Source organism: Stenella coeruleoalba (assembly GCF_951394435.1).
Source record: "Stenella coeruleoalba genome assembly, chromosome: 7".
NCBI lineage: Eukaryota > Metazoa > Chordata > Mammalia > Artiodactyla > Delphinidae > Stenella > Stenella coeruleoalba.
This window is the reverse complement of record NC_137153.1, coordinates 46,312,933-46,336,079: the sequence shown is the minus strand read 5'-3', so window position 1 is coordinate 46,336,079 and position 23,147 is coordinate 46,312,933. Positions and strand designations below refer to the sequence as shown.

Sequence of the window (23,147 nt, the reverse complement as noted above, 5' to 3'; positions counted from 1 at the left end):
CAGATTTCTTTCCAAAATGTTTGCACAAATTTACATTTCTAGCAGCAAAGAATAAGATATCACGCGGATATACAGCACCTCCAATATGAGGTAATGTCAGACTTTTATTTTTGTCAATCAAGTGATATATAATAGTACTTTAGTGTGGTATTTATTTGCATTTCTGTGGATCGATTATGAGTCTTATTACCTCTATATGTTTGTTAGCATTCCTATTTCCTCTTCTAGAAAATGCCTACTCATGGCTCTTGCCCATTTTTAGTGGGTTGCTTGTACTTCTCTTATTGATTTGTAAGAGTTCTCTATATATTCTTAGATCTGATTTTTTGTTTTGTTTTCTCAGCGCACACAAAAAAAAAACTCCTCATTTGTAATTGGTCTCACCTGTTACTCCACCATTCTTCCTGTTTATTCTTTTGTTATCCTAAAATGATCTTGATAAAATGATGAAAGCTTTATTAAAAAGGAAAAAAACATTAAATTCACTCTGCATCTCACGAATAAGATACTCCCTAGTCTGTTTTATCAGTCTTTAAAAATGCCACATCAAATATCGTGGCCTTGTATATTTTATTTACCTGAGAGATGATCAAAGGAAGAGTCATGCCATAATAAATAGAAATTTATCCACCTTTGCCAGCTACCAACTCAAACAGGAAACATGTATAAGGTACTAAAAATTTCTACGACTGGATTCATATTTTAAGAATATAGCCACTGCTACCTTAACTTCCAAAACGACAAATTTGCCCCCAATAAAACATATTTGGAGAGGATATGTCTTTACTGCTTTTATAACATAACAAAACATTGCTTCCACTACTGCTTGTTATGGTTAATTATATCCTCTGAAGTAGAGCAATCTTAAACAGCAATATTTGAAAACAGTATTGATGATTTTGTGTCACTTACCTTAACCATAGCATTATGACTCTTTTGGACTTAGAAATGTAACCTATACTGTTTAAATTATTTCTCTCTGAAGCATTAACTCTTTAGGTGTTTTGAGAGCTAATTTGAAAAATAGTGTACTAGAATTCTACTCTCAAAGCTTTCAGTTGTTCATATATTTCAAAGAATCCCATACCTGTTACACACACCTCCACTTCCTTCCATGCACTTCCTTCCATGCACTTCCTTCCACTTCCTTCCATGCACTTCCTTCCACTTCCATCCAGGTCTCTTTCCCCATCTTCAAGTCAATTGTTGGTTTCATACCAACCTAGATAATCAGAAATCCCAACTTCTTATAAAATTTCTGGTTTCCTAATGCAGACAATATTAGGAATTGTATTAATTTACTTTATCCAATATCTTAAAATTTGAGGAAGTAATTTATAACAGATATCAACAAGAGTAAAATTTTTCTGAAGAAACATTAAGTGGGAAAGAGAATTTATCACATAAGTTCTATGATCTTAAATGAAAATTCAAGATTAGCAAACACTAATTTCTCTGGCTGTAGCACTTACATCTCATTTATCTTAAGGATTAATTCCTAATTTGTTAAAGAAAACAATTTTTCCCATTCTTTCATTTTAACTATAATAATTTATAATATCCATTTTCTAACTTAAAAACTATTTAGTAAAAAAGTCAGTTCTTGCTTTATTTTTTTGAAAATGACATACTTGCTTAGACATCTGACTCCCAGATAAGACTGGCTCTTTAACTGTCTGAGGCAGGAATAATAATACTTTTATATTTGTTTCTCCAGTTCTCAGAAAAATTCTTGACTCTTGTTTGGTGCTTGGTGAATAATTTAAATAACTCCCTAAGTTACCAAATAAATGTTTTAGATTTGTTTTTAGCATCCTAACATATAAAGTGCTGACATATTTATTTGTATTAATATAAATACTTTCTCATAATCACAGCTCCCTCCATTGTATCCAATCACATCACTTGCTTATCCTGATAGAAAGGATCAGAGCCACACATGATTGAAAGAGCCTCATGAGCCATGATTTGGGCACATAAAGATTTATACATAGCAATTTATGAATTGATAAGTCTTCTAATGGTTTCCAATACTGTTCAAACTGGGATAACTCCCCTTCAACTTTGATACTTATAACTCCTTACTCTTGTATTTATTGTGCATGTGTTAGATCAAAAAAATGGCAGGGACTAAAAATAATATCTTTAAATGTATTGCTAGTACTCTTGCACCTTGGGTGAAGTAGGATGATATCTTGTAGGCAGAGTTTTTCCAAACCTTAGTAAAGTTTGTATGAAATATGCCTATTTTGCTTAAAATTGACCCAGTCAAAATCTGAACAATCAAATTAATGAGTTTCTTCTTTCTTTTAAAGTGTCCATCTATTTGTTCTCTTCTTGCAGTCATTTAATAACAACCCACTTCTAATTGCCTTCCCACTTCTCTTTACCTTCCCTCTAAAGGAAAGAAGCTGTATAGCAACGTGAAGAATACCAGCTACAGTTGTAAAGGGATTTAAATGTGTAAGTTCATTGAATTACATTATCAAAGCACTTGTAAATGTGACTTCAGGGCTACCCTTGAAAAACTCTGAGAAATCATGGAGGACCTAAGAATGATTAAAAAGGAAACTTAGCAAATGTTTCCCTTTGCCAAAAGGCAGTAAGGGTGAATCCTGGAAAATACAAGTTGGATAAGAGAGTCCAATCATAGAAAAAATAGCATTTAATTTTTATGTAATGATTTATAAAAAATTTAGAAAAGTATAGGGTGCAGTAAGAATCTACATTTATTTTCTAAGGAAGAGTAAACACATAGTTTTTAAATAGGAGAGAGGCTGATATACCTGCAGAAAAAATATAAAGATGTATTTTACTTTGAATAAAGCAATCCTGATTACCTCCTTTGGGATAAGATAGTGACTTTTGTTTGGATTCAAAACTAGTGGTACAATTATACTCAAGGTGTTTTTGTTAACAACCGAATATCAAACTGGTGAGAGGGCTCTAGTGAGCCGACTTAAGTTTTTGTCTTTGCCTTTTTTAAATTAAATTTTCATAATTTCCTGGGATCAAAACATATATGGGATGTAGAGGAAATAAAACATATAAAGGATGTGGCTGGCACAAAGACATTGACAGTAAAATCAAGAATAAAATCAAGAATGGGAAAGATTTGATCTCTTCATTCCTGTTGAAATCCAACAGGAATTCTAGGTCCAGCCTGTATGCTAAGAACATCAACAACACAGGGAGAAAATGCTTTGGCAACCGTTTCACTGGAAGTGACATATGTGTTTATTCTGACTGATGATGCGATATGCTTACAACACATTTACCATAATCTTAAATTGCTTCAAAAGGAACATGGATTCAGGTTTACATGAAGTAATAGCCGCAGAGAATATGCTGCTACTCAGACCACATCAGAACTGTTTTGTTAAATTATATGCCACATTTTTTAACGTATATTGTCAATCATAATGAATATGACTCACTAATTTTCTGAAATATGAATGAGTCGCATGTTAAAAAAAGAAAGAATGTAAATGTTCCGTGGTAGAAAAGCTTTAAGAAGGTAGTGTTAATCAAAATAGAAAAGGTTTCTTTACTGGAGGACATCTCAAATTTTTGCTAAGGTGACTGATGGCTTTTTTTTTTAACATCTTTATTGGAGTATAATTGCTTTACAATGGTGTGTTACTCTCTGCTGTATAACAAAGTGAATCAGCTATACATAAACATATATCCCCACATCTCCTCCCTCTTGAGTCTCCCTCCCACCCTCCCTATCCCACCCCTCTAGGTGGACACAAAGCACAGAGCTGATCACCCTGTGCTATGTGGCTGCTTCCCACTAGCTATCTCTTTACATTTGGTAGAGTATATATGTCCAGGCCACTCTCTCACTTCATCCCAGCTCACCCTTCCCCCACCCCATGTCATCAAGTCCATTCTCTACTTCTGTGTCTTTATTCCTGTCCTGCCCCTAGGTTCTTCAGAAACTTTTTTTTGTTTTTTAGATTCCATATATATGTGTTAGCATATGGTATTTGTTTAACCTTCTCTGCCTTACTTCTCTCTGTATGACAGACTCTAGGTCCATCGACCTCACTACAAATAACTCAATTTCATTTCTCTTTATGGCTGAGTGATATTCCATTCTATATATGTGCCACATCTTCTTTATCCATTTATCTGTCGATGGACACATAAATTGCTTCCATGTCCTGGCTATTGTAAATAGAGCTGCAATGAATATTGTGGTACATGACTTTTTTTGATTACGGTTTTATCAGGGTATATGCCCAGTAGTGGGATTGCTGGGTCATATGGTAGTTCTATTTTTAGTTTTAAGGAACCTTCATACTGTTCTCCATAGTGGCTGTATCAATTTACATTCCCACCAACAGTGCAAGAGGGTTCGAATCTCTCCACACCCTCTCCAGCATTTATTGTTTCTAAATTTTTTGATGATGGCCATTCTAACTGGTGTGAGGTGATACCTCATTGTAGTTTTTTTTGTTTTGTTTTGTTTTTTGGGTTTTTTTTTGCGGTACGCAGGCCTCTCACTGCTGTGGCCTCTCCCATTGCGGAGCACAGGCTCCAGATGCGCAGGCTCAGCGGCCACGGATCACGGGCCTAGCAGCTCTGCGGCATGTGGGATCTTCCTGGACCGGGGCCCGAACCCGTGTTCCCTGCATCGACAGGCGGACTCTCAACCACTGTGCCACCAGGGAAGCCCACATTGTAGTTTTGATTTGCATTTCTCTAATGATTAATGATGTTGAGCATTCTTTCATGTGTTTGTTGACAATCTGCATATCTTCTTTAGAGAAATGTCTATTTAGGTCTTCTGCCCATTTTTGGACTGGGTTGTTTGTTTATTTGTTATTGAGCTGCATGAGCTGCTTGTGAATTTTGGAGATTAATCCTTTGTCAGTTGCTTTATTTGCAAATATTTTCTCCCATTCTGAGGGTTGTCTTTTCGTCTTGTTTATGTTTTCCTTTGCTGTGCAAAAGCTTTTAAGTTTCATTATGTCCCATTTTTTTATTTTTGTTTTTATTTCCATTTCTCCATGAGGGGGGTCAAAAAGGATCTTGCTGTGATTTATGTCGCAGAGTGTTCTCCCTATGTTTTCCTCTGAGAGTTTTACAGTGTCTGGCCCTACATTTAGGTCTTTAATCCGTTTTGATTTTATTTTTGTGTATGGTGTTAGGGAGTGTTCTAATTTCATTCTTTTCCATGTAGCTGTCCAGTTTTCCCAGCACCACTTATTGAAGATGCTATCTTTTCTCCATTGTATATTCTTGCCTCCTTTATCAAAAATAAGGTGACCATATGTGTGTGGGTTTAACTCTGGGATTTCTCTCCTGCTCCATTGATTTATATTTCTGTTTATGTGCCAGTACCATACAGTCTTGATTACTGTAGCTTTGTAGTATAGTCTGAAGTCTGGGAGCCTGATTCCTCCAGCTCCGTTTTTCTTTCTCAAGATTGCGTTGGCTATTCAGGGTCTTTTGTGTTTCCATGCAAATTGTGAAATTTTTTGTTCTAGTTCTGTGAAAAATGACATTGGCAGTTTGACCTCAGAAGTCCAAGCCTCAGCTCCCAGCCCCTACCTGTCCCAGCGGGTGAGGATACAAGCCTCTTGGGCTCGTGAGTGCTGGTCGGCACCAATCCTCTGTGCGGGAATCTCTCCACTTTGCCCTCTGCACCCCTCTTGCTGTGCTCTCCTCCGTGGCTCTGAATCTTCCCCTCTGCCACGCCTGTCTCCACCAGTGAAGAAGCTTCCTAGTGTGTGCAAACTTTTCTTCCTTCACAGCTCCCTCCGCAAAGTGCAGGTCCCATCTGTATTCTTTTGTCTCTGTTTTTTCTTTTTTCTTTTTCCCTACTCAGGTACGTGGGGAGTTTCTTGCCTTTTGGGAGGTCTGAGATCTTCTGCCAGTGTTCAGTAGGTGCTCTGTGGGAGTTGTTCCACATGTAGATGTATTTCTGATGTATTTGTGGGGAGGAAGTTGTTCTCCACGTCTTATTCCTCCACCATCCTGAAAGTCTCTCCTTTTTTCATGTGTCCTCACTCTGATCAAGAAATCCAAGTCCCAATTTGAGTTATTCAGTTCCCTAGGAGACTGAGGACCATCACCTGAGAAGCTGAAGCTAAGGACCTAGATTATCCATCTTATTTTACAATTTCCTTTCCACGAATTGATTAAAACAGCACCAACAGCAGCAGCATTTATCTTATAAATGGTAATTAAATACAGGATTTGGACAAATGCGGTATTTAGATATCTATTTTCAGGGACAAAATGTCCAAAAGTGATTATCGGTATTCTTCCCCTTACCAGCTCATTTGGACTGATATTTAATTTCTTGATTGTAATTCATTGCTTGTCTAAAAGGAGAGTAAATACAGGACTTTCTATTTTTAGTGAAAAGTTTCTCAAACTCAGAAGAAACCTCTCTGAACGCCTATCATTTGAAATGTCTTGAAAACCTTGTACAGCAACTTAACTTTTCATGAGCATCCTGAGATACTCTGCCCTGAAGCTGGCGACCACCAGATAGGCCCACACCTAACACCTACAAAAATGCCATCTCTAGCAAGCATCTTTGTAGGTGTTAATATTTCACCAATACCTAATATTTTAAAATAATCAAACCAGCAATAATCCATTTTCTAGAAAGCACTTAACAATTTTCCAAAATAGTAATATCCAACTTTGTTTTGGATTTTCACAATTCTCAAGTTTTTAAATGACATTTTTACCCAGGAGAAAATAGACACAGAGCCTAGCTATAAGTGAGAAGGCCAAGACAGAATTCACATTTTCTGATTGGCAAGCCTCTATGTCTCTAGAATTTCACTGTAGTTCCAAAACATGTATACTCACTTGACCCATCTTTTCTTAGCTAGAGACGTTATCTGATTTAAGTGACAACTGAGTAATCAATATATCTGTATTTCTTATGTCAGATACATCATGAATATGACAGTCTTGTCACATTTGATGATGAAGAAGGGGCCCTGGGTTAAGAAAGAATGGAGCCCACTTTAGTACCTAACTTTTGCAACTCTCAGCCACTCATGGCCTCAGTATTCTCAACCATAAAATGTGAAGGTAGGGCCAAGGAATCTCCAAAGTCATTAATGGTCTACTTTTAAATTGTGGTGTAAATCATCAAATAGGTTTTTGGGAATGTTGTACATTTTTATAGCTTAATGTCTTTCTATGTCAGGTATGCTAAAAATTTTCTGAATGCTGGAAGTTCTTATTTTCTCAAAGACTGTGTCTCATATTTTCAGAGTTTCCAGGGTCATAATAGCTGGTTTAAATTGTTTTGCATAACTGTACAGTAGCAAGAATTGTTCTCTATTAAGAGACTATAGTCATTATATTTTTGCTGTGAGAAATTTTTATATTTTCTTACATTTTGATGACCTAATTTGATTCATCTTTTTTTTTTCTTTTGCTTAGACATGAGAATTTTCTTCTTTGATTTTGATTAAAAGCAGAGAGAGTATAAATAGGAATACTGGCCATTTTTTGGTTGATGCCCAAGGAATGCAAATCTGCGGTGACATAGGTTAGTCTATAAAATATTATATAACAGTTGAGTATAAACAGAAGAATAAGAGGCATATATCCTTTATATGCCTTATGGCAGAACACAAAGGGTCTTTGAGTTAATAGGTTAAACTATAAAAATATGAAATATTTCATCAATTTAGAAATGAAAATTAAACTATAAGTCCTATTTCTAACATGTCCAAGTAATGCCTACATATGTCACTCCCTACATACACACATACACATACACACACAAATACACACACCCAACATTTCAGCTATGCTCTGCCTACCTTGACAGTGCCAATACTTTATATGAAATTTTAGGAAGAATAAATTTTGCTCTCAGGAGGACTTTTTGGGAAGACCTGCTCATTTCATGTGTTTTGTTTTATTGTGCAATGATATTGTTAAGCCAGAAGGGGAGTGCTGGCTATTAGATTTTTGATCAGTCTTTTTGTATACCCAGAATAGCATAGTTTAATTCCATATAACATATGGAATCAACATTTTTGGTATACTGGAAAATAAACATTGATCATGGAGATAGAAATCCTGAATCTGATGCTGTGTATACATTTTATGTGTCTCTCTATACATCATGTATAGAATAGGAACAGTGATATCTGTCCTACAAGGCTCTTCTGGTATTAAACAGAAAAAAGTTTAGATTCATTATTGTGGAGGACAAAGCTACCTGAAAATACTGGGTGTTATTCTTAATATGGACATGATAGTCATAAATAAGACTTGTGAAACTCCTTTAAAAGCTCCTCTTTAAAGGAAAAAAAGAAAGTGAAATTCAACTGCTCTTCAGTCCCTTCATTCATTCCTTTACTCCAATAACATGGATGGCTATAGAAGGAGGAGAAAATGGGAACCCTGGTATTGTTTGCTAAGTCCCACAGCTAAGTCTCCATGGCTCTGGTTTCCATGAAAGCTTTATAAATAAGACGGAACCTTCCTCTTTTATGCCTTTAACACCCATGTTGTGTCAAGTGACAGAATTCTGAGCCCACTGTCACATAGAGACAGACTATGCACAGCGCTACCTCAGGTACTGTGGATTGGGGATAGTTGTGTGCTGGTTAAACCAGCCCCCCCCAAAATACAATAATAATAAAAAAATCCTGATTTATAGTAACTGCAAATGTATAAATATTCCCACTATAACCAATCTCAGGTACCAAGGTGACATCAGTGATAGTGCAATCTGGAAGAGAGGAGTTGAGAGGAGGAGATAGAAAAATCATATCTGGAGAAAACCATAATTTGAAAGGGTGCATGCATCCTGAATGTTCATTGCAGCACCATTTACAATAGCCAGGACATGGAAACAACCTAAATGTCCATCGACAGAGGAATAGATAAAGAAGATGTGGTACATATATGAAAAGAAAAAGAAAAATCAACTCTTCAAGCCAGTGCAAGCCATTGGCTTCAACTAACCCCTGATTTAGGGCCATGGACATTTGTTCTGGTATCTGGTAAGTTTAAGCAAATTAAAAGAAAAAATCTTAGAGGTGCTTATACTTTGCCTGCATTTCCACAGGTTTGTATAATATTTGATTTATATCAGAAATTTCACCTATTTTTTTCACTTATATTTGACAGGAAAAATAAAAAATTGAATGCTACCAAGTTAAAACGTTTTTGAGTTCAAAACATAATTACCTTTTCCTCTTTCCTCTGTCCCTAAAGAAATACCAAATAATTGATTTGACTGTCATTCTAGTTCTAAGATTGTTCAAGAAAGAAAGCACTGAATGATAGAAGACTGTCTCAGTTTTCACTGTGGATTCTTTACTGGGGAAAGTTAATTCCCAATGGGTTGTGCCAGCAACTGTGCAGACTACATATAGCATAAGCTTCATTCTATTCCCATGACAGATGAAAACAGCATGAAGCAGCATATCTTGTTACTTCCCAAAGCCTATAAATATGAACCATATCAATGTCACTTGTCATATGAGAGGAGAAAGTCTAATAGCTCCCTTTATAAGAGAAAGGTAGATTCCCCTGATAATGATGTTTAAAAAATATGGGATTAATAGATACAAACTACAATATATAAAAGAGATAAGCAACAAGGATTACTGTATAGCACAAGGAAGTATATTCAATATCTTATAATAACCTGTAACGGAAATTAATCTGAAAACTATATATATATATAGAACTGAACCACTTTGCTGTACACCTGAAACTAGCACAATATTGTCAATCAACTATGCTTCAATAAAAAGGAAATAATGAAATCAACATTATAATGATTTTACTTGATTTCTAAAACACTGAAACAGCAGGTGAATTGAGGTTTTTAGAACATTGAGAACAAATATTTTAGTTAGTACTTGAAATGCTGATTAGCAGGAAATACCAATTTCATAACAAAGTACCCATAATATAGCTAGAGCTTCATGACATGTGCTGGTCAAAACACTGGACTAGGAGAAAATGAATTCTGGTTCTAGGGTTGGTTCTATTGTTCCCACAAACTAACTGTGTGATTAGATCATGACCTAACCTGTCTGTGCTTCCCTTTCTTCTGTTGTAAAATGGTAGGGAGTGAATTTGAATCAACACATTTAATTGCTCTTCCTAATTCAAAATACCCTAAATGTTTGAATCATGGTTTCCTGACAAATTCTTTCTTTGCAGCTAGCTTAAAAAATTTTGAATTTATAAAGAAACATTTTAAACTCTCTTTGCAATATCCCAATGGTGCAATATAATAACTTGTACAATTTTTTCAATTTATGTAATTGAGCTCATGCAAATGAATATGGGGAAACTATTAAGTCACATAAGTTAGATTTGGTTCCATGATAAAGTTTCCATCTAAGGCAATCTCGTTTCCCAAATACTAACAACTAAGTAAAGAAGCCTCATTTTAACAAGGTAATTCAGTCAAGCCTTCTGCTATGAACTGAATTGCAACTCCCTGAAATTCATATGTTAAAACCCTAACCTCCACCGTTACTGTTTTTGGGAAAAGGGCAGTGATAAAGGTTGAATGAGGTCAAAAAGGTGGGGCCTTAATCCAATAGGACTGGTGCCCTTATAAGAAGAGAACGAAACAATGAAACATAAGGTAAAATCTTGCTCTCTCTCTGCTTAAGTGAGGACATACTGAGAAGGCAGCCAGCAGTCTGCAAGCTGGGAAGAGAGGCCTCAGCAGAAACCAAATCAGCCAGAACTTTGATCTTGGACTTTCCAGCCTCCAGAACTGTGAGCAAGTAAATTTCTGTTAAGCCACCCAGTCTATGGTATTTTATTTTTGGCAGCCTGGGCTGACTAATATGTCTTCCTTTAAATGTTTTAGTTTGAAGCATTATGAAACAACACTTATGCCCTTTCTGCAAACTCCTTGATAGCAGAGACCACAAATTTTCACCATTTTATCCCTGTATCATGATTAGAATATGACCAATATTGAATACATGACCGTTAAATAAGATTATTTTAACAGTTTGTAGATATATTAAAATACTTTACATTTTTTCTTTGAAAAAAATCAGAATCAAAATCCTTGAAATCATTATATGATTTATCATCTTTATTAAACTATTTTAAATATAGCTAAACTATATTTACCAAGGAAATAAATACTAGTGCAATGAGAGGGAAAAAATAATATAGGTTAATGATATTTCTTTTCATCAATTACAAGTTATCCTTAAAATTAAATAAAATATATTCTTCTATTTATAAAACAATAGTCTTTTCAGAAGGGTGACATATTTGTTATCTTGAAAATATTCAAACATCTCCTGAAATAACAAAGTTATGAGCTGCAATATAAAGTCATCAGATTCACAGTGTTATTTTTGGCGTTACATATGGCTTGAAAACTAGCATTTTAAATAGCCGTTCAGAGTTTTAGACAATTAAAATAAAGGAAATGTTTTCTTCAAACACGCTCATTGTGTTCCATTTTGTTAACTATGTGCCTAAAAGATAGATACAATTAAATACAATAAAAGATAGATACAATTAAATAGTATTGATACTCTATCATATTCAATATGATATTATTGAAGTTTCTCTACATGAATTGCATCCATTATGTAAAGAAGCATCATCATAGGTGATGATGTTGTTGAAATGTTGAAATGTTGTTGAAAGAATAACAATGTGCCCAACCAGTACAAAAAAGAAAAGTGAAATTCAGATGCTCTTCACTCCATTCATTCCTTTCCTCCAATAAGATGGGTGGCTATAGAAGGGGGAGAAAGATAGGAATCCTGGTATTGTGTGCTAAGTCCCACAGCTAAGTCTCCATGGCTCTGGGTTCTATGAAAACATTATAAATAGACGGAACTTTCCTCTTTTATGCACTTCATCAGACTCCCTGATACAAACAATTGTTCACTAATCTTTACAGAATCCTATCTAAAAAGATGTGTTTTCAAGTTTGTAGTGAGAATCCTGCTTATTATATACTTGCACACTCTAAGAGAAGTGTTTGAAAGGCCTTTCATGCACTTGTGAGATTTCCCAAGTCCACTTGTAGATAAATCCATTGGAGAAGAGAGGTAATGAAGAGTCTTTGTCCCACGTACTTAAGTAGAAACACGTACAAAACAAGATTAAGCAAAATTAGTTTCCAAGTTTAGGGAATATTTTTTGCCACCCCTGGTGAAATTCAGACTACACTGGTTGCGTGCCATGGGATAATAATGTCTCACCACCACCTGCCCAGCCCAGAGATCTTATTCCTTGATCTCATTCTGTAAAAGGGAATATTCATGTTTTCCCGCACTTGTGCTCATCAACAGTCATGATGAATGTCAAATATATTTTCATTGAACCAATAAACTAAAACATCAAAGTATATCCCAAACCAACTATTTTCAGTTACTCCCTCATACTGTTCATAATTTATTCTTGTTTCTTCTCAAGTAAAATCCATAGAGTAGGACATCATAATCTATCAGGAGATTATATAAAAACTGGATTTAGAATTTAATTCTATTAAACAAGCCATGGTCCCTTCAAGCCAGCCTCTGAAAGACAAAACAAGGTAAGGCAGCATGGTTTGAATTTGTACGTAACACCTAAGAAGTCTGAGATTGTGAGGAATAAAAGTCACACCGTTGTGTTTATGCACATTGTTGGGAGACGCTGAGGTTTTCACAGACTTTGTGAAGCTATGAAAAAGATTTATCTGTCAATGTAATATTTTATCAAATATTTACTTTTATCTTATGAACTAATTAATTCATGACACTGTAACATCACTCCCCCCAAATCCTAAATTATGGAGGCTTTTAATCTGTGTTCGTGCATATTCAACTAGTGATAGTATACAATATTCACCATATAAATGGATTATGTGATCCCAAATTACTTTTAAACAGTGAGGAAAGGAATCCTGAAGGTGGTGAAGACATAAAAACTGCTAAATGTCATTGTTCTTCTTTATGTAGCAGGTTGCTCAGGTGGGGTAGTCTATTTGTTACCTTATTAGAGACTTCAAATGTCACAGAATGCCTGCATCTTCCAATCCTGGCTAAGGCTTAAAGATGGTGGAAACAAAATTGTATGTAATCAAGTCTGAATTATATTGTTACATCAATCCTGAGGCCCCTTTTGTCTGGTAGCAAGCATACCTTGTTGACTTCAGTGAATTTCTTGGAGCGGAATGAGAGACTGCTTTTCTCCCCCAGGGAAAGTGGTTTGCAACTTGGAAAGTTCTGCAACCAAATATATGTGAATTAATTTGGAGTTTAGCTGATGCCATGTTTTGGTACCCAAATGATTGTCATGAGGCGAGTTTATAGTAAGTTGCAAAAAGTGAAGTAAACGACAGTAACAAACTAATAAAACACACCAATGTATGGGGATTTATACCCTCCTCTGTAAGATTTCAGTGATTCCTCAATACTCCATATGAACCCAGGACATGTTTCTGCTGCCTTGTGCCTCTCCTTAATGTAGGGCAATAATCTGTAAGAGTCACTTATATGTGAGGAGTAAGAGATTTGCTGTCTCAGCCACTGAACTCTTGGAGTGTATACAGAGACTTGAGGTAGTCATATAGAAAGGAAAAAGAAATAGTGAGCTGGCTTTGGAGCTTGGAAACTCATGTTGCAGTCTCTAAATAAATATGGTACGGATAACCAGGAGGTTGATGGAAATAGAGTTCTGGTCTTGTGGGAGGCATATATACCATACATGTATGTGTATACATATGCACATATATATATATTTAACATAATAAATTCTACCTTCTCAGTATTTCATATCAAGACTTTTTTAATACAGCACATCAGCTTAAGTCAATACTTTACAGACATAAAGTTTTGAAGTCCAATGTCTGTTACAAACAAAATTTATTTACTGTTTCCCCACCTGAGTCTCAGGGGGACTTAGAGAAATCATAAGAGTTAGTCCTTAAGAAATACATTTACATGAGCAATGAAGGACTCCTGGGAAAACTCAACTTGAGATTAAAAGAAGAGAGTCAAATAAGCATGACCCAGGAAGGAAGGTTTAGTTGTGAGAGGGAAGAAGGATTTTGAGAAGCCTGTGATGACTTTTCTATGTTCCTGCACTGACTGATTTCCAGGTTTGAGGAAGAGGGAGGCTGACATTCATTTCTGCAAGAACAGTTTCAATAAGCTCTGTGAAATATGGAATCATCTATAACAGTGCTTTGCGATTCTTCTAACGGTGTTAACACGAATGGGAGAGAGGCTTTCGCTCCTATCTCTTCTTCCCATACTGTTCCTTAAGCTTCATGTCCCTTAGCAACTACGGATGCTTCAGTGCACTGGTGCTGATGCCTACTGAGAAAGAGTCACAGAAGCAATTCTAGGAGGAACTATTAAGCTAGGGAAACCTTGGTTATTATTGTTAAAGTGACTTCATGTGTACAAAGAGCCCATGTAGCCCTCAATAAATTTAGGTGGCACATGTTTTTCCAGTTCGAGATCCAGCTTTCCATCATGTATGCGTACATACATATGCAAAAGGACAGTTTTAAAAGTCCTGTAGGTCTAATTCAGGATGGACTATTATTTTAGGTCAGGTTCCTTGGAAGTAGCACCTGAGATGGGGACTCCTATGCTAATGGATTCTTGGGAGGGTGCTCTCAGGAGAAAACAAAAAAGAAAGTGAAGCAGATAAGAGTAAGGGAAAGATGTAGGGAAAGATGTGGGTCCAGCTCAGTGGTTTTCAAAATGTGGTCCCGAGATCAGTAGCGTCCGCATCAGGTGAGAACCTGTTAAAATGCAGATTCTCAGGTCCAGATCTACTGAATCAGAAACTCTGTGTGTGGGGTCCAGTAATCTGTATTTTAACAAGTCCTCTAGGTGATTCTGGTACACACTAAAATTTGGGAATCACAGGTCCACCTGAAGTCTAGCCTCATCCTGATCTTGCAGAGAACCCTGGAGCACGAATGGCAGTGCAGACTTTTTCCTCTTTGAGGCAACAGGGGCAGCGTTTGCCCTCTCTGTGAGTTAGTTATTGGTTGCAGACCTCCTCTGGGGAGGACGCCGAAGCTTTTCAGGCATTTCTGAGCTACCATGGACAGTTCAAGGGAAGTTGCAGTTGTGGATTCTTGGCCGCTGACATTCGTAGTAACTGGAGGTGGATGCGCCAGTCCGGTTAAGGGCATCTAACTGAGACACCAAGAGCATCTAACCTAGCCTTGTGTTCTGTCAAATGGGGTTTTGTAGATAGAAGAGGTTTTGTCATAATCTGAGACCCAGAGCTCTAGGGAATCTTCAAGGCATCAAAGACTCTAACTTTGGTGTCCACTACTTCCTCACTTTATCCTTTTTTCTAACCAGCATTCTGAATTCTAATCTAAAGTAAAAAATTCAAGCCTAGGGCACAGTGGACCCACAAGGGGAAGAAAACAGAGTAAAAACTAACCAGAATAGCTGAGACTCCTGATTCCTTTAAACACATTATTCAGTAAATATTTATTGTCACCTGAGTGCTAGGCGGAAAATCCTCTATTTAGAGTTATCGGGGAGAGGAAGGTAATGAAAAGGGTCATTAGTAGTTCCCTACTGGGGAAGGGAAGGAGGTCTGGGGGAGGCCTCCTGAGGAATTACAGTGATAGAAGGACAACTTCCAGGAATTGGTCCCATGACTGTGGGGAGCAGACCGGTGGCCTAAGAGGATGTGGGCCCAAAGGGGGAGGCACCATAAAAACTGAAAGCCATAGCAATGAAAGAGACCTACACCTTGATATCGTGTTCTGTCCTATTGCTGCAACACTCTCCTGCCTGCCTCTTCCTCTGCTCGTGTTCACTCTTGACACCTGTGGTAGGACAACTCCAAAAGGGAATTTAACACATAGATCTCAGTCATCCTTAATCTGGCCTCCTCACAGCTACAGAGTCTGTATAAGCTTCAAGGCCCTTGTCCTAATGGAAACCTCTCCTGAGAAAAGCATATATCTTCTTAGAACCACATTATTTGGTCCTTGATTATTTTTAAATCTGCACTTTGATGTTTATTAACCTTGATCATCTACCAAGTTTGCAGGCTCTTTAAAGACCAGGAGGTTTCTTACATGTAGGCTGTGTTTATTTTCTCCTTAAGAATCTATCACAATGTTGGAAAAATAGTGTATACTCTAAAAAAAACTTGCTAAATTGATTTCTTTGATTTTATTAGGAGTTTTTTCACTTCTCTGCTCAAAAAAAAAATAATAATTATAACCACACTGAAGTAACATGTAAACATAAATCAACTCCAAGCAGCACAAATAGTAAACATCTGAAGGATACCACCTGCTATTCTCCAAGCACACACAAAAGCAGTGTCTACCACTTACGTGAGTCTTTGGGCCTCTAATCTCTGACACCATCCTTATGTTTTAACACAGTGCAGTTTTCTTTCTTTCTCAGTTTCCCACTGCTGCTTTATTGTGCCATGCTTAGGAAATACATGTGCTCTACATAACTTGTTAAGCTAGCAGTTTGCATTCAACATTGGTTTGGTTCATATATACATAAACATAAGCACACTAAAAATTATCATCTAAATTGTGCAAAGAATGAGAGTGTGTACCTAACACTAAACTGTGCTGAAAATTTGCTCAGTATAAGCGCTGGCAACAGGTCCAAGCACAAAGAGGTCTACAAGCCAGCTGAAGCTTTGAGTCATCTCAGGCCTCATCAGGCAGAGCTGATAAATGGCTTTTCATGTTCAAGAGGAGGATGCTGGAGGGTAGTGCTTGTTGCAGACAATTGAAATACAATGACTGTCACAAATCATCAAAGGCCAGTGGTGTCACTTTGTTAGTGCTGAGATCGAAGAGGCCAAGTCTTACTATGCTGCTCTGAGACACAACTATTTATACAGAAACCACTTCTTTTTATCTTGAGGTCCTTCCATCTCTTTAAGAAAAAAGGAAAATCTTTTTTTAAAAATACAATCTCAAGTCTGTGGTGTTTCACACAGTTGATTCCTCACTCCTTTATTGCAAAGAGCAAACAAAACTAAGACTTTGTTTTGACCTAGCATAAAAGAGATATCTTCTCTTCAGTGAAAATTGCATCAATTCAAAGGCAGACCAGGGAATCATCCAGCTAGCAAACAAAGTGGGATGTTCAAGAAAGGAATACATTACAAAGTATACTTTATTGCTATATCCAGGCTATTACTTCCTATGTGGATTGGAGCAAGATGAGGACAAGAACTATCTCCAGGACTTCTGTAAATTCTCACGCAATGCTATATATTCGTAAGTCCAGTGTTAAATTAATACCTCAGTTGTTTAATTTACTAATTGATCCTATTAAATTGAACTGCATTGCTAATTTCTTGATTTATTTTTCCCTTTTAGTAGATGAATCCTTCAAATGTGACTTTAATCATAGTAATTTATTATATTTTACATCATGTCTGCAATTCCACTCGATGATAATTCTAGCATTCAGCTTGTGCCCAGACCCCTTGTAATGAAGTTTTAACAACTCAACTTTCAGGACCCTTGCAGATCATCAAATTACTTCAAATCCTATGAAAATGAACTTTATTAGTTTATTTAAACATCTTAGAAGCCCCTTCTTTTTTCAAGCTAATACCTATGCTCTGTAAATAATGAAAAAGGTAAAATTATTATTATTATTTTTGTTACATTGGCAAGAAGAGGTGGCATTTCTCTAAAAGCGTGTTTTAGCTTATATTCCTTTGACATTTCAGTATGTAAATAACAGAATCTCAAAATCACAACCATCCAAACCAATTCAAGGTCTTGTTTTCCTAAAAGATGTTTTGAAAAGGCAGATGGGCTATTTGAATTTGGATTTGAAACAGACAACTTCAGTGAAGAGAACATAGCTTAAGGGCTTAGACTCTCTGCTGTCTATGCAATCCTCTAAGAGCAGTTCTCAAGAGAAAAGACAATGGGAATAGAAAGGAAAAAAGGAAGGAAGGCAAAATTCAGCTCCTACCTGGATTCTTTCTTGCAGCCTCTTTGAGTCATGGTCCAGGCTTGACTGCAGTTCTGTGGCAAAAGCTTCAAGTTTTTTGCAGATCACCTGTGTTGTTGTGGTTGGAGCTGGGGAGAGACAGACATGAGTCTTTGTAAGTCTTTGTGGGTTTTATTCTGTCTTTGCTCTCCTTCATGCTTTCTGTCCAGGTTTGTTTGCTGAGCTCCAGCCCCACAGACCTTCAGTGATTTCAGGCCCGCAACCAGACACACAGAGAATAGCATTCTTCACTGATTCCCACACCTGTGTAAAGTCTAACTTCGATAATAAATCACTTACTGCACACCATTCTAGCGGTTGTGCTCCCCTGATCAAATCTTAACTGGTACAGAAATTGGTAGGCAAAGTTGTTCCAGGGGAAAGAAAATTTATGGATGGGTTATGTGAATTAATTCTGGGTTATCTGAAACTGCTTTTTGATCTGATTAGATTTAAAGGTATCGGTAACCCTGTTGCCACTGATAAAGAGGAAACTGAGAGTTTATGGCCCACCAAGACAAGAATTATTTAAATTGTAACCCACAGATACCATTAATTAAGTGCCTACAGAAGAAAAATCTCTGAATGACCAAGTATTTGCTGCCAAAGACCATTTTAGTAAAAAAAAAAAAAAAAAAAAAAAAGAAAGAAAAAGAAAATGTGTTGAAGTACTCGGGGAAAGAAAATGGTCAGCTCAAGGCTTTCACTTCCCAGCACAAGATGGAGGTAAATGAGCAGGAATCTCCTATGACTGTTCTTAAAACAACAGCAACAACAAACTCTTATCTCTTTTAGCTGCAAGGCCAAAGTTTGAATTTATAATGAGAACCAAATGCAAGGTCTATGGTTGATCCTTCACTTCCACCTTTGAAACCCATGTAAGTTTTTCTTTTGGCCAGCAATAACCTAAGACCATAAAGAGAAGGGGATTTTAAGAAAAGTTTTGGCTTACCTAGGCTGACTCAGTATAAAACAACCAGAGTCCAACTTTGTCAAATTGACATCTATGCAAATATCTTTTATCTAGATTTCACTTCCAAATAGAGACATCAATAAAATGTTGATTCTGCCTAGCTTGATGTAACCATCCTTATACAGCTAAAAATATAACTCTCTAAATGAGAGATTAAATTCCTTATGTCATTGTAACAAACTCCAAAGGAAAACTTTCCATGAGTTTCAAAGGTAGAAGTGAAGCACCAACCATTACATACTGAAGGTTAGTTTAGGACACCAGACACCACTGTAACTTGTGCAAATTGTCACTGAGCTACTGACTCACTTTATCTGGTGGGGCAGCTGCCAGCTATGCAGTTTCCTTTACTTCCTACAGGTTTCCTCAACTCTGGGCCACATACCTGTTAAGCTCTATGGTGAGGTCTCCAGGTTTTCTACAGGTCACCCGTGTCATTGAGATCGAAGGTAGTTTCAGTTTGTCCTTTGGGTACCAGTTTGTTATTACTTTCTGCTGCCTCACGCTCATCTTTGTTTTCCTGATTATTGTACCTTACAACTTATAGGTATTTCAAGTCTATCACTATATGTAGAGGCAAGCACCTTTCATGAACTGTTTATGGTCCAATAACTCCCATATTTCATATCACTCACGGTGGTTCTGCTTCTTTGATAGACTCCTAACTGAAACAATCTACAAAAGACAATTTCTCATAAAGAATAAGAAAGAAACTTCCCAATTGTCATTGCTAATCTATTCATGTATTCATATCATGCTGGGAGTTGACCAATTGCTGAACTTCTTCAGCTTCTAATAGTTACAAGTACACATTTAAAGTGCCAAATCAGCTGATAGATCTGCTGCAGAGAACATCTCTAGACCACGGAAGACTTAGGGGTCAGGCTTTTTCTGCTTTCACTGAGAGAGCAATTGCTGACTTGATAAGTCCAGAAATCCAGGATGTGTCTGGCAAAGAGCATATGCCTTCACATCTGCTGCTTTCTGCTTCGTGGAACCCATAGTCCCACGCTGTTTGGTTGGTTAAAGATATCCTACTTTAGAAAGATATAGTGAGGAGGTAACTATGTTGCCCTGTTTGACTGCTGTAACCCCAAATAAACTGGTTTCTATTTTAAGAGCCTAAGAATTGAGAGTGTACTTTGAACAGTTCATGGATTACTTTAGAGAATTATTCTTACAGGAGAAGCTGTGAGGGTAATTCTAGGGAATGAAATGAAAACCTGGGGAGAGTTATGATTAGACAGGAAAACTCTGATCTAAATCAAAATCACAAAAGAAGGCTAAATTTTCCCCAGGATACAAATATTAGTGCATAAGGCTTGTGCATTAGTGCATTCGTCCTCTAATCTAGGACTCCATACTTTGTGGTAACGATAGGTGAGAATAATATCATGAATATTTTCTGTGGGTTTGTGAACCTATCCTTGATGGTACCTTATAGCACCTCAAATTGGTTTTGAAACTTATTATCTTCATGTTTAGGAACGCTAATTCATATCTTTAGCTATATAATTGAATTTGCATACTGGAACATATAAGTTACAGTAAACACATATTTACTTATATAAAAGATACATATCAAAAATATCTGAGTATTTTACCAAAAATACCTTCCAAAATTAAAGAAAGAGAGAGAGAGAAGGAGAAAGCAAGAAAGAAGATGAATCTAGAAATAATAAGATAAATACTGGTTTTAATGTCCTTAATTTAGTAATTGTATTTCATCCCTTATCTTTGAAAGTTGCATACTGAATACAGGAAGGGAGAAGGGACAACTGTCCCTGCCCCTTCCTTGTATAACCACACAAATTTATATGCCTGGAGTTCCTTGCCTACGATACAATCTCCTTTGCAGGTTCAGTGACAGATCTTCTGGGTCTCATTACATTATTCTAGAAGGAAGAAGTTGATGCATGTGGAACTGGAGCAATATTTGCTATCAGTAAATAATTGTCTGTTCTGTTCCAGAAAATTAATGTTTGTGTGCAGAATAATATTTTAAAATATAGATATTTAAAACTTAAGGTGATGAAATACAATATGGGGACTATTTTTTCCACATTGTTATACAAACAAGGAAATACTTTTTTAAAATATCAAAACTAATAGAAATACATTAGCAACCCTTAGTCTTGAGTTTCTCTGAACCAGTTAGTCTCTAAAAAGGCTTTGGGAGCTAAATGATCCATTGTCCTTTGGACTGAAGAAACCAATCACAGTCCCTGCCTACAAAAATAATTCCAAGACCCTCTGTAAGTCACAGAGGTTGGGCTACTTTTCTTATGCCATCCTTCTTTCCAGAATTAGGAATCAGAAATATTTCGTATACATAGAATTTGACCAAGCTCATGAAGAAAAATCTACTTTAACAGAATGTGAATTGAGTATGCTATATACACAAAAAGTAGCATGTAATAAATGTTTTAATTGTTAAACACACTGAAATTTTTTATTGTCTCTTTCGCCCCAGAATTGTGATTGTTTGGTATATTAACATAAATAAGCTCATTTAATGTAAATTCCCTTACATAGGGTGATTTTCATAGATTTCAAAAGTTTATTAAAATAATTATGAGATATTAATGCTGCTATAATTCAAACAAAACTATAACAGTTGTGTTCAATTGAAATATTTCTCTTCCATCCATACACGCACCCTCACACTAAAAGCACTATGAAATGAGAGGTATTTGTAGCTAAGGGAACTCAGCTCTCATAATTGAAAGTCTAAGTAAGTAGAGCTTACAAAGTGGAATGGTGAAACATGCATATAATATTGTACTTGATTTCTTGCAATACTGTGCTTCTTTTTCTTTTTGTTTACAAAAAAGCAAAGGGATCAACAATGCCAAGTATTTAAAGCAGAATTCTTAAATATACATTAAGGCATTTTTATGATGCAAAGGAGAAATCAGAATGTCTGGTCTCATCTGAGTTCAGTTTTAAGTTTCTCCATCAGCTTACTATGTCCCCTTAGGAGAGTTTATTAACTTTATGGTTCTTCTCCATATGTAATATGGGAATATAGTATTTGATACTTAAAGCTCAATAACTCTGTGAAGCAAAACCAGGTCATATTTGTGGCATATCATCAAATCTTATGGGAAGAAAGCAGTCTGAAGTGTGAGGTTTTATCATATCTTTTCTTTCAAGATGGAGTAGTGCTGAAATTTCTCTAAGCTAAAACAGTTAAAGTGGATTTGTAAAAGTGTGCCACATATTACCAAGATAGACTTCTAGGCATTTCAACCTCATGGCCTCACAAGGATAGGTAGGCTGTGGATTATATCCATTGACAGATACTTTTTTCTAGGGTAACACATTCAAATTGATTACCTTTAAAAAAAAGTTTAAGATTATGATTTATCCCTGGAATCACTTCAAAAAAACTCTTTGCACTTCAGCGAGGAATATGGAAAGAAAATTCTCATTCTTTCTGGTGGTGGGGACATAGTTCTTGGTACCTAGAAAGGCAAGAGGAAAATATGGTCACCTCATCTCTAAGCATACAAGAAAAAAAAAATATAAAACCTACCTAAACGTTTTCCAGGTTCTTTCAAATTTTTTTAAAGCATTATTAAAAGAATTCTGACTTTGTTTCACATTAAGTGCTTTACAAAATGATGTGTGGGAGAACTCAGCAGAAGGAAATTGCTTGCAGATTCCATGAACAGGCTTACTGCATTTTTGAAGTCTGGCAGGTAACTGGAACTTAAAAAAACAAAACAAAACAAAACAAAAAAATTGTATGCCCTCTTTTTACGTAAACTATTTTGAAAATTTGGCATGCAACAAGCATCTGATTGGGGCTGTCTTCTATCAGGGAAGTATTGTTATAAATTTCAAGTATGTATTATTTACATCGCTACCCCACTTGATAACAAATGCAAGATTCAATGCTTCAATTTAAAATCTCATATTGATACTATGGCCATATTAAACTCATCATTAGTGAGCTTCCTGTTGTTGCCAGGTAATTTAATTCAAGGTATTTTCATTTCTACGAAGAAGCCCATGCTACCTGTTGCCTCATAAATAGATTCCTCAAAGTCAGAGTAATGTTTTGACCACTGTGACTGCCTCTGTGGATATATGGATTAAAAAGTAACTAAGAGCAAACAAATGTTCATTGAAAATCTCTGTATGCAGAATACAGCTGTAGACAATACAAATAATAATAAAAGTAGACACTGTCTTTTCCTTTCAGGAAAATT

General features: G+C 36.3%; 1 long non-coding RNA gene across 2 annotated transcripts; it reads right to left on the bottom strand.

Moving 5' to 3' along the window:
- Positions 1 to 1,084: 1,084 nt before the first annotated feature.
- On the bottom strand, positions 1,085 to 22,934 carry LOC307189289. Of its 2 annotated transcripts, none has more exons than XR_013829144.1 (4): positions 22,270 to 22,934; positions 17,940 to 18,046; positions 13,131 to 13,214; positions 1,085 to 1,222 (listed from the first exon to the last, which is right to left on the bottom strand). It is a non-coding gene; the product is annotated as an uncharacterized lncRNA (long non-coding RNA). The 2 variants fall into 2 exon arrangements; XR_013829145.1 differs by having other exon boundaries at positions 1,106 to 1,266.
- Positions 22,935 to 23,147: the final 213 nt, after the last annotated feature.